We start from the raw sequence: 17,261 nt of genomic DNA, 5'->3' as shown, positions 1-17,261 counted from the left end.
TAAGTGTGAGGACTCTGCTAATATGCTTCCTATAGAGGTCACAACTGTGCTCAGGCCTTTTTTGTGGGTTCCCTAAGTATTTTGACATTTTCTGTGAGATGACATTGCTGGTAATTTCTCTCTTCATTAAAGTATTATTTGTCTACCACATACCGTGCTAAGCACCTGTATTATCCTTCATTGCAATTAAAGTTATACTTGCAGAACTATACATGTTCTATATATACATAGTATAGGACAACTATATATGTAGAACTAGTAGGCACTTGCAAGAAAAAGTACAGGTTCAGTTATTTTTGCTTACTTTATTGCTTCTGAAGACAGAGAAGCTGACTGACTATTGAAAATTACTCAAGAGTGGTGGATTGAAGTAGCAATTACTCTTACACTCTCAACTGGAGTCCTCTCTCATGTTCTCTTATAGCAACTGGTATGTTTCTTTCATTGATGATGTACAGCATGAAAATTCACAAGAGACACTGTATTAGAATTTTGCTGAATTTTTGTCAGCATTTCTGTGCTGACACTCCAGTTATTTTAATGTTATAAATTGAATTAAAATATTAGTATCAATATAACTTTCTTACACTCTTATCAGAGGCAAGATTAATTCCTGTATTAATATGTACACCTGAAATATGCTGTCAGGTGCTGCCTAAGGTTGTTTACCTCTTAGATCCTAGGACTTGAAGTTTGCAGAACTGTTCTCTCTTAGCAGCAAGGTACAAATATTTGTCAATAGAAGTAGGACTTACCCGGTATTATGGTCTCCTTTCTGGGATCCTGAATTTAAATTTGAATTATCTCTAGAATCAGATGGAGCAAGCCTTATGAGTAACAATGTGTAGGGAGGGACAATATGCTTTCTCAAAGGGAGCTTTATGGTCAGTAATTAATTGTAGGGAGAAAAGTAGGATTCAGAATGTCTCTAAAGTCAGGTGTTTGTATCATTACTGTTATTTTCACCAGGATCTGTGATTTAAATATCAGAACAGCAACAGATGTGTTATCATCTTTAAATTTTACAGCTTTGTTTATAATTGCACCTGGTTAAAATTTTAATACTTTGAAGTACATTGTACAAGTGCATGCGGCTATTGCTAGAATTACTTAAGGGGATTTAAAGATTTCTTTTCTTAGGCATTTCCTACAGGGAGCCTTTCAAACTCCCTTTACTGACTCCAAACCATTTCAGTTTCTATTTGTATAATTTTACAAGGAATATGACAAATGTAACTGTTTTCCCAATGTTTTATGTCCCTAATAAGGAGCAGAAGGTCAAGAACTTTGGGATGGAGGGGGAAGCCAATTACCCTTGCTACTGTGCTTTGGAATACTGTTTGCAACTTACACTCATTTTCTACCAGCAGGATTACAGGACAGTTAATTTCCTTAGAAAGTTTATGAGGCTCAAAGGATTAGGTTTGGGGTTTTTTTTATGGTTTTGGTTCCTGCTTGAAAGAGGCTCTGCAATATTCCCGCTTTTTGGAATATTTAGAACTTTAGGTTAGATTATTTGTGAGGTCATTAGGTGTTTTAAGCTGCAGATAGGTATCTGACAGATGTTCAAAAGACTCTTCAGTCTTGTTTCCCCAAATGGCTAAAGACTGCAGAGAGCTGTCTGGGATTTGCAGCCCTGTACAGCCTGCAAAGGGATTTCCATTCACCTTTGGACTGAAAGTGAAGGTAATGACTCCCATTTCACTTCAATTTCACTTAAAGGTAAAATACAGGCATGATTGATCAGAGAAAAGAATGCACTCATGTGCTAACCATGAGCATGCAGATACGTTCTTTTGGTTCCACCTACCTTACCTTTTTTTTTTGTGGCATGCTGTAGTACAGATTCCTGCAGAAGGTAGGCTGTGCTCACAGCTTAAGGGTAATTTAGTGTCATTGCCAGAGCACTCTAGTGAAGGGAAGAGCTGGGAATCAAATTTGCAGCTCTACTCAGACAAGGTTTCCCTTTTCTGGACTGAGTGCTCTTACCTACTCATTTGCAATATAAAATATGGTGTCCAAATTCTGCTGTACTAGGAATTAAAACACTCAACAGATTAAGACTCTCTGTGAAATATGCAAAAGATGAAAGATACCTGGATTCTGGCTGGTTTCAGGGTACTGAATTCAGCATAATGGTAAAAGACAATGTGCTGTGCCAGAGAATGGGGATAGCCTGGAAAGATGAATAACCTTTGAACAAAATCCATTTGTCTGTGGAAGCACTTAAACTAGTAGAGACTTGTGATACTTAAGACCTATGAAACTATTTATCAAAGTAATTTATTTCCAGTAGTTATTTAGTAGTGATGCAGGACATTGGCTTTTGCTCTACTGTTTCATTAAATGCACACTCATATTTGTACACATTCATTGATACTAACTTTTAGTTTCCTCTTTTGATACAGTCTCATATTAACCTGATATGCCAGACGGCCAGTAAAAACACATGGTTCCATCAGACTGGAACAGAGCTGCTTAATGCACTAGTAATTCTTCTCTTCCCTTGCTAAATTCTCTTCCTTTTCCTATCACATATCATGGCCAAAGTCTGTAGCTTATCTGAAAATTAATACATTTAATTGTCAAAGCCATCTGAGGATTTACACAGTCCCTCTATTCCTTGGGTTTGTGTGGTTTTGGGTTTGGTTTTGTGGTTTTATTTGTTTGGTTTTTATTTATTTTCTCTTACTTCAATGCCTCTGCACCTAACTAAAATAGTACTAGTAGTCCTAGAAATAGAAATTGGTGGTACAGCTTTTAATATGCCTGTTGTTTTACCTACTCCTCATTTGAAAGTGATTGATATGAATCTTTTCTAAATGTTATGTGTTCTGTACTCACCTAACCTTTTTCTAACTTTAACACAACCATAAATAATTTAAAACATTTGAAAACAAGCATTTAGAGAAATCACTAGGTGAATGTGGCTATTTAAGTACCATACCAACCAATTCAGGCAAATAAGAGTGGTTTCTTTCTGAAATAGCCTTGTACTTTGGGTAGAAATTTTGTCTGCAGGGGATACCATTACATGAGATGCATGCTGTGGTAGAATTAGGCAAACTTCAAACCATGATTCACTGAAAAACCAGAAAATTGTATCATCTAAGATCTAGAGTTTATATATAAAGAAAGAACTAAACTCTCTCCTAGATTAAAGACTGTGCAGGTATCCCTCTGTGATGAAGCTTAGTCATCAATGAACTTAATTCCTATGATCCAAAACCTTTGCTGATTTACTCTGGTGTAAATGAGCAGAAATTCCAGAGCAACTGTAGCTAAATTTCAATGTAATGGAGAACACAAACCTCAGTAATGGTAGCACAATATGGCAGGTTTTTGACTCCAAATGCTGTTTTACTTGACCTTCAAATAGCACAGTCCCTTTCTGACAGTGTTTGCACTGCTCTTACTGAGTTACAGTGTTCTATTTTTGTATTTGATTGTAGAGATACTCCACTAAAAAGACTAGGAGATAAATGGACCAATAAATGGTAACTGATTACTTGAGTGGAGTTTAACTAGCAGAATCCAAGTAAAGCAGTGGAGTGATAGGAATGCTTTTGGTTGGGCTTTTCTTTGATTTTACTGCCAGTGTGACAGATCAAAGTTTTCCTGTGAATGGGGGTTGAGAGAGATGGATGGATTTTGGTCCTTTGTTTGGTTTCAATTTAATTGAATGGCTTAGGAGGATGCATTGTTTATTAGGCACAGACCACCATCAAACAAACAAATAAATACAAAACTCCTGGCAATTGTTTCTGAACATTTGGGGTTTATGTTTTTTTTAAGTTTTTTTTTTTTAATATCTCTAAGAACGTAAGAACATAATTCTGGTTTTGGTTTCTGCAAAGATTTGGAGTAGAGTTCCAGTGGCTTTTTTGTATAGAGGACATATTCCAGCTTTGCTTTGCAAAACATGCCTAATGAGACCCTGAGCAGGAATGCTGTAACATGAAGGCAATTCACTTTTCAACCATGGCAGTCTCCAGACTAGATACTGTCCACAGCAGCAATTATGCACCTTAGACCCAAGAAATAAAGTCTTTACTTTGCCCTCTCTTTCTCTCCCTGTTCTTTGGCAGAGGAGTCTCCTGTATTAGCACTGCATATGGTCTGTCCTCGCCTTTCCTCACCTAAGATAGGGAGGAATTTTGACTTTCCTGGTATGAAAGTATATATTTGCAGGTGTGTAATATATGCACACCCATAAATATTGCATTTTTTAAATATCTCACTAATGCAGTATTAAAATGATAACCATAATGTGTTATGTTTGCACCATTACCTGCTATTCAGTTTATATAGTTGTGTCACAAATATATCCTGAGTAATGACATCTATTCTGTGGAAGATCTGTCATGCAACGCTTTACCCTGTGATAAGAATGGCCAACTACTTTTGTTCCCTTTTACAGCTGTTGCAACCTGTATGAACATACCGGAGAGCCTGGCAAATTGACTTATAAAATATGAAGGAGTTTGGTGTATTACTATCTTTCACAAACTGCACTTGGCATTACGCTTTGGTGTCTCATTCCAGTAACAGATACAGTAAAAACAACAGAGTACAACAGTTTCTAAATCTCTTGTGTGACGTGATAAAAATGGGAAATGATGCAGTATAAACCTTAATATTCTCAGTACAGTCTTTGGATTGAGATTCTTCAATAGTGTCCTCCTAGATTCAGCGTTCTTCTGCTGTCATAATTAGGACTAGCTACAGACCTGCAGTTTATGAGAGTTCTCTGGGTAGAGCTGCTGACTGATGAATTCCCAGGGCTCCTGGCAGATGTTGTTGCACAACTGGGTTTAATGCTGAATGCCTTTGTTCCTTTCCAAAATCCAGCCCCTTTTCATGAAAAGAAAAAGAGAAAAGACTGCTTCTGGAAATGGTGGTTCATATCTGCTGCTACATTTAGAACTAACACATCTCACCAGAGTGGTATGTTCAGGCAAGGAATTCGACCTTTCCCCCTTCTCCCCCACCCTTGTAGACAAGAATCTAACTAATTTTTCAATCAAGAGAAAGTGGAGAATCAAGATAATAGTTGGGTTGAATTGGCTTGATCTAATGTCTGTTAGAGACTCTTTATATGCATGCTTGGGTTTAGGTTCTCTGACTAACCATCTACCCTCACCCTTTGTTCTCCTAGCCCTTTGCCAGCTCTTTTCTGCTGGAAAAAATAGCACTAAATCCAAATCTTGTCTTATTTGAGTCTTTAAATTAGCTGTGCATATACTGCCTCGTATAATTCTAAGCCTACTGCTTGCATTTGCATCTGCTAGAAAATGAATATGTGAAGGTTACTAATCAGGTAAGTCCCCATATGGCTTCTCTTTATGTTCTTCCCATTAAATAGCTTTCCTGCATTTCTTAAATTAAGTGTTTCATATTTGGAGAGTAGATCAAGCTGGCCATGCTGCTGTAATTGTCATCTTAAAAGAACAGGTTTTATATGAGAGCTCATATAGCTAATAGCAAATTGCAAATGCCTGAGGAACTGCCTAGCATGTTTCGTCAGCATTTTCACTTGGCCTTCCTAGAAGTGTTATGCCAAATTTGTCTTGTCTTTTGTGGTTTTGGTTTCTATCTTCTCAGCTCTCATGCTGTAAATTGCAAGTTTAGCATGTTAGCCGGAGAGGAAGTAGAACTACTTAAGTAGTAAAGGTGATCATGTGTCTTGGTTTCAGCTGGGGTAGAGTTAATTTCCTTCCTCGTAGCTGGTACAGTGCTGTGCTTCTATTGTGGGATTGCTTAAGTAGAAAGAACAAGTGCCAATCACAACCACACTGGTGGGCTGGCTGCAATATTGCACTGGGACTCCCTCATTCTTATCCATAAGCTGATTTGTCAGCTGGAACTGGAGAGGACCTTCTCACCCTTTCATAGCCCCATATGGCCAGTGTGAAAGTCTAATGGAGAGTGGAGACTAACAGCAGAATATCATGGCCTGAATTAAGTCACACCACCATTGAGCGCTGCTGTACTGGACATGCTAGAACTTCAATATGAATTGGAGTCAAAGGCAGCCAAGTGGTATGCCACAACTGATATTGCCAATGCATTTTTCTCAGTTCTTTTGGCAGCAGAGTGCAGGCCACAGTTTGCTTTTACTTGGAGGGGCCTCCAGTACACTTGGAACTGACTGCCCCAGGGGTGGAAACACAGTCCTACCGTCTGCCATTGACTGATCCAGACTGCACTGGGACAGGGGCAAGCTCCAGAACACCTGCAATGCATTGATGACATTATCATGTGGGACTATATAGTGCAAGAAGTTTTTGGGAAAGAGAAAAAAATAATCCAAATCCTTCTGAAAGCTGGTTTTGCCATGAAACAAAGGTCAAGGGACCTGCACAGGCGATCAGTTTTGGGGAATAAAATGTCAAGATGAACATCGTCAGATACCAATGGATGTGATCAACAAGATAACAGCAATGTCTCCACCAATTAATAAGAAAGAAACACAAGCTTTCTTGGGTGTTGTGGGACTCTGGATGCGTTCTGCACATCCTGAATTACAATTGATTGTAAGCGCTCTCTATCGCGTGACCCTGAAGAAGAATGATTTTAAATGGGGCCCTGAGCAACAACAAGCCTTTCAGCAAATTAAACGCGAGATAGTTCATGCAGTAGCCCTTGGACCTGTCCAGACCGGGCCAGATGTGAAAAATGCGCTCTACACAGAAGCTGCGAAGAATGGTCCTACCTGGGGCCTCTGGCAGGAAGCACCAGGGGAGACCTGAGGTCAACCTCTTGGCTTTCGGAGTTGGGTGTACAGAGGATCTTGAGGCCAGCTATACCCCAACTGAGAAAGAGATACTGGCAGCCTATGAAGGGGTTCGAGCTGCTTCGGAAGTGATTGGCACTGAAGCACAGCTCCTCCTGGCACCCTGGCTGCCTGTGCTGGGCTGGATGTTCAAAGGCAGGGTCTCCTCTACACATCATGCAACCGATGCTACATGGAGTAAGCTGGTTGTGCTGATCACACAATGAGCTGAAATAGGAAATCCCAGTCATCCAGGAGTCTTGGAAATGATTATGGACTGGCCAGAGGGCAAAGATTTCAGAATGTCACCAGAGGAGGAAGTGACATTTGCTGATGTGGCCCCACCATATAATAAACTGTCAGAAAGTGAAAAGCAGTATGCCTTGTTTACTGATGGCTCTTGCCGTATTGTGGGAAAACATCAGAGATGGAAGGCAGCTGTACGGAGTCCCCTATGACGAGCTGCAGAAACTGCTGAAGGAGGTGAATTCTCCCCCCTATCCTACAGGGGAGGCTGAAGGTGAGCAAGAGGCTGCATGGTACTTAGGTGCTAGCTGGGGTTAAATCACAACATCATGGAAATGAAGTAAAACAATTCAAGTGGAAACATTGGATAGCAAAACCTCAACAGGTGCATGATGTGTTACCATAGGAAACAGCTTTATGTTACAACCTGTGCCTTCAGTCTCATGCTTAATAAAGCACCTAGACCTATATTCCACTCCCTATTGTGTCTTGCTGCTTAATTATACAGTATCTGTTTGATATTTGATCATATTTTTCTGCAGGAACGGTTTTGAAAATAATTACTCCACATGAGCACAAGATTATTTTAGGGCGGTTTACAGAGACAATTTCCTGACTGACATTTCTGCAGAAGGAAAAGCACAGTGAGTTGTCAATTCATTAAAAAAGTTGCATTTGAAGAGGTTGTGTGGATGGATGGAAGAGTGTTTTCCAAGGGCAAATTTGAGCTTTCCTCTTTAAAAAGAAAAGCGATGGGGGCAGAGGGAGGAGGGAGAGGAAAGTTACAGGCTCGGGATCCTTTTCTGGCTTGTTATTATTAGACGTGAAGAATGCTACTTAACAAAGCCCAGATATCTGAGACACAGGAGGTCTGACATATGTATTTTACTCCTTTTTTCTTGGTGCTGTGGTAGCTGTCACAAGGCCCATGAAGGCAGAGTTTGTTGTGAGTTCTGTGGCAGAAGTGAATGCTCTCTGCAGATGGAAGAGCAGGCCAAAAGCCCCAAGGCCTGGGGCTTCTGTTCTAAGGGCAGAGATGCTGAAGGCTGTGCTGTTTCCTCACACCTAGCACTCATTTTTTTCTGCTGCAGCTCTACTATTTTCTTTTCCTTTGGTCTCTATTTGCCAGTTCTAAATGCTGCCACAAGATTGTAGATGCCTCTGCCTTTATTTCAGTGTTCTGTTTCTTTAAGGCAGGCAAGGGTGCAAAGAACGATAGCGTCAACACTAAGGGCTGTGAGAGTGATTCCAAATTCATTGCTTATTTCTCCTTAAAAAGACATTGGACAGCTGTAAATAGTAATGAAAAAGCAATTAGAAAAATATACCTCTTTTCTCTAGAAGACTGACTAATATGAATGCTTTAATTCTAATTTTTTGTCCCCATCAAAATGACAAACACCAAAAGTGTTTTTTCTTCAGTTTTTGAGGGCTTTTTGCTTTTGTTATAGAAGACTAAGAAATATATTTCTGGGGATTTTTGTAAAAGTTTTTAAGCATGTTTTGCCTTACTGCAGCATTCCGTAATGAAAATATTGGTCTTATTAACTGTGCTAATTAGAGCTGAACAAAATACCTCCAGCAACAGCTAGTGAATATGCAATGGAATAACAATTCTGAAATTGCTTTGCCAGTGTTTACAGGAGATGAATACTGTCAGGGATAAGTTTGCTACCAGGAACATTGTGAGAAGAGAGCATGGTAAATATTTGAACACTTTACATTTTAAATTCATAATTTGGCATTAAAAGTTACCCTTGTAAAATCAAATAATGTATTTTTGTTTTTTCAAATAATCTATTTAATAGGAGAAACAGAATTAAGAATGTTTTGATATGCAAGTTAAAATCAGAATAATCCCCTGCCACCATAGCCTATGAGTAGTGTATTTACAAACTAGAGAAGGAGGCAAGCCTTGGATAGTTTGGAACTACAAAGTGGTGATATTTGTGAAGAAATTACTTGCTATCTTCTGACAGTGACTCTGTGTACAGCATGTGATATTAAATGTTGAGCATGCACTAGGTTAACAGGAGGTACACTTTAATATATATTAAAATAGTGGATTTAGTACACAGGAAACGATGATTCTATAAAATATTTTGTGGAAAGACTGAAGAAGACTAAATTTACTAATAGTGTGAAGTTCCAGTGAACTTTGAAGTAATGTCGCATTTGCTTTTGAGTAACAGTTGTGAAATTCACTTGTCTTTTAGTAGGTGGCAAAAATGTCAATGAAGAGAGAGATTCTGGGCCCATTACTTTTAGACATGTTCAGCAAGTTAAGTATTGAGATTTCACTCTGAGCTATTAAATGTTGTTCTGCAACCTTCTTTTACACTGCAAGCCCGATTCTGGCATGTGTTCCTGCAATAGAACAAACAGTTACCACTGTTGTAATGAACATTACTAAAATGCTGCAGATATTTTAAGCAGCATACACAGTACTCATTAATTCATTAGTGTATTAATTAGTTATATTTAGTTCTAATTACTTAGTTAATATTTGTAAAGTGTTTTTCACATGTAAAATGTTAAGTACGTGTTAGAGATTTTCATTGTAATTATACATCCCTGAGGCTTGTTTTGTTTTGCGTACGTAGAGAAGAGTTGGGTTTAGACCTACTTCTAACATATGGGGCCAGAATAAAAAATGTACCAAATTTATGATGCTGTAGTGGCCAATACCAGGCAGAGTTAAATCCAAAGTCTGGCATGTGCTCTTTAAAATGAGGCATTTTGCCATGTTTTTATTGGAGAAGCATTGACTATTGGGTAATAAGAATGAAGCTTCTTAATTAATAACATCAACTCTTGTGTGATTTTTATTTTATTTATTTTATTTTATTTTATTTTTATTTTAAACACTTACTTCATTGGCCTGTGTTGTGCTGTGTGTTTATGTTCCAGCATCTCAGTTCTTCGTGTACTTTCCAACCCTGGTTCTACAACTCCATTCCAGAAATGGAATTAATTCATAATGGTTTCATTTTTAGGCACCAATTCCACAAAGTCTCTGGCATATGGAATGTTGATGGGATGATTCACATACATAAAATTAAGCTTGTGTTTAACTAATTGTAGGATCAGAGCTCTAATCACTAGTGGAAATATATATTTGAATTAGCAAAACAGATAGGAAAAGATATTACTCCTAGTGGGAGCGATAGAGAGAGACCGATCAGGGAACAGGGAGAAGTTCCTGCCCCTCAAGGGCTTCTTCAAATTGACAGTTTTTCTTGCAAAATTAGAGACTTCAGTATTTTTTTTCTTAGTATTTATGATTATTTTAAGAAGAAACAAAAAAATAACAATGAGGTAGGATGGTTGGCTAAGACAGACCAAAAGCTTGTGTTTGTTAGCTAGTTGTTTCTCCCTTATAGGATTCCTTCTACCATGTTTAGAACTAATGACAACAAAAGCTGATATCAGACTTAGCTCTACTGTCCATCTGCTTTTAGCACTAAAAACAACAGCATTCGTAATCTCATTCTGACCTCTGGATGCTCCAATTCTGTTTCTTGAATTTTACATTCGTAGATGTTGTTTTCATTATTATAATACTCATAAGAGTATTCCTGCTGTATATGTTTATTATTCATGTGAGGCCCTGACCTATACCTGAATACGTATCTTAGTACCATTGTGCCATCCTTATGTTAGCTTTTAGCTGCTCCATAACATCTCCATATTTCTTCCCTGTTCTCATGCAGCGGTCAGGTGTGGCCTTGTGTAAAGCAGAGATACTGCTTTAGCGTTCTTCTATCCATTCTTTATAGGAATTTCTTGTCTGCTTTATATCCTATATACTCTGTGGTTGTCTTAGCTGAGTGCTGGGTCTGGATATTTACTAGTATGTTTCAGAAACTTCCCAGACTCTGTGTTAGTCTCCTCTGATTATATTTTGTTAGTAAACTCAGAATAGGTTTGGTCCAACTGCTCTACAGTTGTGTATTTTTTATGATCCTTCCCAAAGATTTCATTGATATTTCTTTAAAGAATAAACCATTCATTTGTCCCTGAGCATTTGGGGCTTGAAAGAGCAAGCAGAGACAGAGACAGACAACCAAAAGGCAGGAGTTGTTCCAGCAGTTTCTGATCTGCTTCTGGAGAGAGCTTCAGGGAACATCTGAAAGCTGCAATGCCTGGGAACTCCTAGCTTGCTGCTGTCAGTGAGGTTTAACTTCCAGAGGCTTTTGCTTCTATGAAATCCCTGTTAGAGAGCCTCTGTTGGCTGTTTCTTGTTTAGGAATAGCTACAGCTATTGTTTCCAACTGACAGTTGCTCAGAGAAAGTCAAGCATCTTTCAGCTGGCTATATAAGAGCACTGCTCTCAGCCTGTAGCTAGTGGAGATAAGAGTTGTAGTAGCAGTTAGTGGGGTTGCAGAGAGGCCTGAAATTGTGTTCAAGACAGTATGGGACTACTTAAAACTGCCCAGTGATAGTGTCAGTGTGCCATCAGGCATGATCTCCAGCATGAACTGGAGTGACTTTGCACATCAGAGGCCTGTTATGGCTTAGCTCCAGCTAGCAACAAAGAACCACACAGTATCTCGCTCACTCTTCCCTCGCCTTCCGCACATGGGATGGGTGAGGAGAATCAGAAGAAGGTAAAAGCCACAGGTTGAGATAAGAGCAGCTTCATAATTGAAATGAAGTATAATCATAATAGAAATAATAACAACAATAGTAACGATAAGAAAAGAGAGAAGGGAAAAGAAAATTCAGGAAACACAAGTGATGCACAATACAGCTGCTCACCACCTGCTGACCGATACCCAGCCTGACCCAAGAAGTTACCTGGGCCTTCTGGGTAACTCCCCCCAGTTTATATACTGGGCATGACATGGTATGAAATACTCTTTTGGCTAGTTTGGATCAGGTGTCATGTCTCTGCTCCCTCCTGGCTTCTGGTGCCCCTCCTCACTGGCAGAGCATGAGAGACTAGAGGAAAAGCATTACTTAGCAACAACGAAAACATCCATGCATTATTGTCACACTAAATCCAAAATGCAACACTGCACCAGCTACTAGGAGGAAAATTAACTCTATCCTAACCAAAACCAGGGCAAGGTCTCGACCCATATAAGACTCCAGTGAGAGGGTGCTGCCATCCAGTCCTTGAGCTATAGGGGGGTGTCTGATGCCTTTCCCTGAGTAACACAAGTTGCAATGAGATTCCTATTTGATATAAGAAAATTTTTTTTTTCCTCATGAAGGTTATCAAACACTGGAATACGTATCTGGAGGGTGGGCTCCCCATCCCTGGAGGTATTCAATGTTTAGCTAGACAAAGCCATGAGTAAACTTTTCTTGATAGCTCTACTTGGAATGGTAGATTGGAATACGAAGGTCCTCACTAACTTAATTATTCTGTATTTCTGTGTTTTTATTAGAAACATTCTAGTTGCATAGAGGCTGTGAATATTAGCTTGGGGATTGTTCATATTTGACTACTTCAAATGAAAACCTAAACATGATGTTTATATGGGACAGTAAGGAGCTTCATTTACTGATTTTGTTACTCAAAGTAGTGCTTTATCCTTTCTCCTCCCACCACTCAAAAGGCTTTTGATTTTATCATTTTAGCACAGAAATGGAAGGTGGCTCTCTGATCACTTTTCATGAAACGACCCTTTTAGGTTTGAAGTGATATTGATTTAAGTTCATAGAGGGAGGGGTAACATTGCAATCCATCTGATGTGGCAACCTCAGTAGACTCAGAAGGATATGATTATCATTGCCATTAAACTCTAATTAGTACTGTTAATTAGTCAAGCACTAGAATAAACTTGTTTTGTTCTCCTCCTTTTGTTTATTTATTTATCTAGGGGAAACAGGGAAGGTAAAATAATCTTAGGAAAATTTAATTTGGTTCCTCTCACGAGGATCCTATTACTGCTTGTCTCTCTCTGTTTCGTGAAACCATGCAATATAGTTTGTAGAACAGCTGAAGAAGAGCAGCAGCTCACCTATGTGTGTATCTGTCCTTCAGAGGAAGATCTTTGCTCTTTTACGATAGCTCTGATCTGTAGCATAATAGTCTGTGCCTGTTCAAGTCAAATGAGAGTTTCTCTTTAACTTCAGTGGCAGCAGTAACAGGCCCTAAATGTCAGAAATGTACTTGCCTGTCTCAGAAACAGAAGTGACAAGTCTAGAGTATGATTACATTTTCAGATTGCTCTGCAGTGATTATGTTGAGGGTTTTTCTTTGTGTCATGTCAAGAAGCTCTCTCAGTGAGACAGTTCTCTTGGGTCTTGAAAGATGAGTTTGTAGAAGTATTTTATTTCCCCTTATGGAGATATGTGCTTTGGAACAGTAGTTGGTAAGAGAGAATAATGACTTATGGTGCCCTGAATTGCCAGAATTGAGGAAAACTGAAGTGAGTAACTTTGCTCTGTAACTATGAGAAAAAAATTGTATTGATTCTCTTTCAGTCTTACAATTTGGGGTACACAATTTTCAGAAACTCAGGCAAAATTTAGAAGTTCTGGAATTGGTATGGGAACCATACCTTCCAAGTAATTTCAGGGTGGTGCAAGGACGGAAACATGAAAACTTTTTCCTGTGGGAACATGCAGGCTAGTCCAAAGACAGTTACCTGGGGGAGGAAGTGTTTTACTGGCATACATATATAATCCTTGTTTGAAAGCTATTCAAAACAGGCAGGGAAAGGTCTGTAATGCTCCTACAAAATAAAGTCATGTAGGTCCAGTTGTGAGTAGCCTTTTTCACCTGTCACTTTCTTCTGAAAAGAGAGTGTCTTTGCTGGATGAAAGTTTTAGGTTGTTGCCTCTCTGAACCAGAATTCTCCGTTGTCTTTTGTAGATACTTTATCTCAAATATGGGCATCCTATAGGTGTCTGGAGCCATGGACATGCAAATACTAATGACCAAAGGTGAAAAAAATAGTTATCATGTCTGAGATAACATAGCAGCTAAATAACTGTAAAAGAAGAAGAAATATAAATTGATGAGGGGAAAATTATGTGTCTTTGTGTAACTAAAATGTCAAATATCATCATGCATATAATTTCCAGAATTTCTGTTGTAAGATCTTTTTTGAAGTTACTTTCTCAATTTTAATTACTTAATTTGTTATTTGAACTTGTTTTTTTCTCATCTGTACTGTAAACACTTTATAACCATTCAAGGTTTTATGTGAGTTGATGGCTGGAAACATATGCTGTGCCTCACACCACTGCCTGGAACACTATCCTGGGCCTTGAAAAACAGATTTTGTGGAGACATGGCACGCCAGAGAGAATTGAGTCAGACAATGGGACTCATTTCCAGAGCAGCCTTATAGATATTTGGGCCAAAGAGCATGGCATTGAGTGGGTATATCACATCCCCTACCATGCACCAGCCTCTGGGAAAATCAAACAGTACAATGGGCTGTTAAAAACTACACTGAGAGCAATGGGTGGGGGAACTTTCAAACACTGTGATACACATTTACCAAAAGCCACCTGGTTGGTCAACACCAGAGGATCTGCCAACAGGGTTAGCCCAGCCCAGTCAGAACTTTTACATATTGTAGAGGGGGACAAAGTTCCCATGGTGCATATGAAGAATTTGCTGGGGAAGACAGTCTGGGTAATTCCTGCTTCAGGTAAAGGCAAACCCACTCGTGGGATTGCTTTTGCTCAGGGACCTGGATATACTTGGTGGGTAATGCGGGAAGATGGGGAAGTCCGATGTATACCTCAAGGGGATTTGATTTTAGGGGAAAACAGCCAATGAACTCAATTGTATGCTGCTGCTTGCTATGTAGTACTTTTATAGTCCACCAACTAGAATTCTTCAGATCATCAGCGACTGGCCCTGACTTCCCTCCGACCATCATCCCAACAAAGAATGAACCTTGATGAAACCAGACAAAGTTCTGTGGTAAATGAACGATCAGCATCAGTAGACAACGATCCAGCACTGCACACAGCCTCTCCTGCTCTAAAAGACCGTTAAGAGATGGAGCCCAACATCATGGACCGAATGGACTCAGCAGCTTTATAGGGATTGGTCCATCACTAAGGAATGATCTCTGTGTGTGTGTGTGTGCGTGTGTATGTATATATATGCATCTATATGAGATAAAAGTGACGGTATATTGAAAATCATAAAATCATAGAATAGTTAAGGTTGGAAAGGACCTTAAGATCATCTAGTTCCAACCCCCGTGCCATGGGCAGGGACACCTTACGCTAAATCATATCACCCAAGGCCTCATCCAACCTGGTCTTGAACACTGCCAGGGATGGAGCATTCACAACCTCCCTGGGCAACCTATTCCAGTGCCTCACCACCCTAACAGGAAAGAATTTCCTTCTTATATCCAACCTAAACTTCCCCTGTTTGAGTTTCAACCCATTACCCCTTGTCCTGTCGCTACAGTCTCTAATGAAGAGTCCGTCTCCAACATCCCTATAGTCCCCCTTCAGATACTGGAAGGCTGCTATGAGATCTCCACGCAGCCTTCTTTTCTCCAGGCTGAACAGCCCCAGCTTCCTCAGCCTGTCTTCATATGGGAGAATGTGAGATCTCAGCATGACGTGAATGGTATGGATTAAGGGGTGAATACTGTCCTGGGTTCAGCAGTAGCAGTCATTTTTCTCCTTCTTAGTAGCTGGTGCAGTGCTCTGGTTTTGACTTTCAGCCTGGGAACAGCGCTGATAACACCGATGGTTTTAATTGCTGTTCAGTAATGTTTACTCTGACCAAGGACTTTGTGAGTCTCATGCTCTGGCAGGGAGGAGGGGAAGCCAGGAGGAAGCAGAGACAGGACACCTGACCCAAACTGACCAAAGAGGTATTCCATACCACAGCAGTTACCCGTAAGGGCTAGGTTGCTGCTCAGGTCAGCCTGGGTATCAGTCGGCGGGTGGTGAGAGGTTGTATTCTCTTCCCTTGTTATTTCCCTTATCAATATTATTATTGGTGGTAGCAGCAGTGATTTGTGTTATACCTTAGTTACTGAACTGTTCTTATCTCAACCTGTGGGAATTGCATTCTTTCGATTCTCCTCCCCATCCCTCTGGGAGCGGGGGGAAGAAGGAGGAGGAGTGGGTAAACAGCTCCATGGTTTCTGAGTGACAGGCTGGGTTTAAACCATGACACTCTCTTTTTCCAGGTCACTTGATCATGAAAAATGTGCAGAATCCATCTTTACTTTCTGGTGTTAATTAAACTTTTCATTTGTTCATGTATGTTTGCTTATTTCCTTTTTTTTTTTAAGTTTTTATGTGTTCTACTGATTTTCCAGACATGCAGGCCCGGGTTTTGAGTATATTAATTTTTTTTTTTTTTTTTTTTTTACTTTACAAAATAGAAGTTCTCTGTCTTTTTGCCCATATTGCAACCAGATGTATAGCAAGCTCATTACAATATATAGTAAGAGTTTTAATAAGCTGCTGCATAGCACTAAGTAGCTGATTATCAGAACAAGTACATGATGAATGATTAGTTGTACCTGGAGAACTCTATATGATAATAACCTATGAACTTCTTGTTTTTCAGTGGGGTAGAGGGAGAACTAATGCAGCTGTATTCAAATTTCATACACTCCTGTCTCTGTTCTAGAAACACTGGAGAATTGAAATCTTGATTACCAACTTCCATTTCTTGTTCTGGACTCAATGGAAAGATTTTCTGAGAAACACCTCCCTTTTCTGAAGAAGACAGCCGCTGAACACCATACCTCACAATTTGTACTGGAACAACAAGACATGCTTTCTTTGATTTTTGCAAGTATCATAAAATCACATGTGACAACAGAGTCACAAATTAAGGGAGTAATTAGAAACTAAATATTAAATATGCACTAGCAGGTTTCCTCCTTTGAGAAACTTTGAGCTGCTGATAGATCCTAGTAGTGCTACTCTTTGTCACTGGTGCCATTGTAATGGGTATGATGTAGGAGGAAAAATACAATGGAATGTGCAACTACCATTTGGGCTATAACTCTGAAAGACTATATACTAGCATTAGCTGTATATGTCAGTGGTCTTTCTTTGATTGCTTTGTGTCATTGTCATCCTAAAATTACATGAAAAAGATTTTTGGAGTGATTAGTGTTAATGTATTTTACAGTGTGATTGATTTAACAGAACATACTGCAATACAATCTGACTCATAACAGCAGAAACAGAAACCAGAGAAGGGCTCTTCATTTCCGGCAGACAAAAGCGGTGATTGCCAAGACTTCCTGAGCTCCTACACCTTGATTTTGTCACATTTTGT

The 17,261-nt window shown here is 39.4% G+C and overlaps 1 long non-coding RNA gene across 1 annotated transcript; it reads left to right on the top strand.

Annotated features, from left to right (window-relative positions):
- The first annotated feature begins 1,604 nt into the window (after positions 1-1,604).
- LOC133268229 (uncharacterized) lies at positions 1,605-16,719 on the top strand. Its single transcript, XR_009743015.1, has 3 exons — positions 1,605-1,686; positions 13,851-14,021; positions 16,602-16,719. It is a non-coding gene; the product is annotated as an uncharacterized LOC133268229 (long non-coding RNA).
- The last annotated feature ends 542 nt before the right edge of the window (positions 16,720-17,261 follow it).

Source organism: Pezoporus flaviventris, unplaced genomic scaffold, assembly GCF_033815535.1.
Source record: "Pezoporus flaviventris isolate CSIRO_AGI_PZ_B2104156 unplaced genomic scaffold, CSIRO_AGI_Pfla_v1 ptg000013l, whole genome shotgun sequence".
Taxonomy (NCBI): Eukaryota; Metazoa; Chordata; class Aves; order Psittaciformes; family Psittacidae; genus Pezoporus; species Pezoporus flaviventris.
Note: the sequence above shows the minus strand (reverse complement) of the source record. Positions and strands in the feature narration are given on the sequence as shown.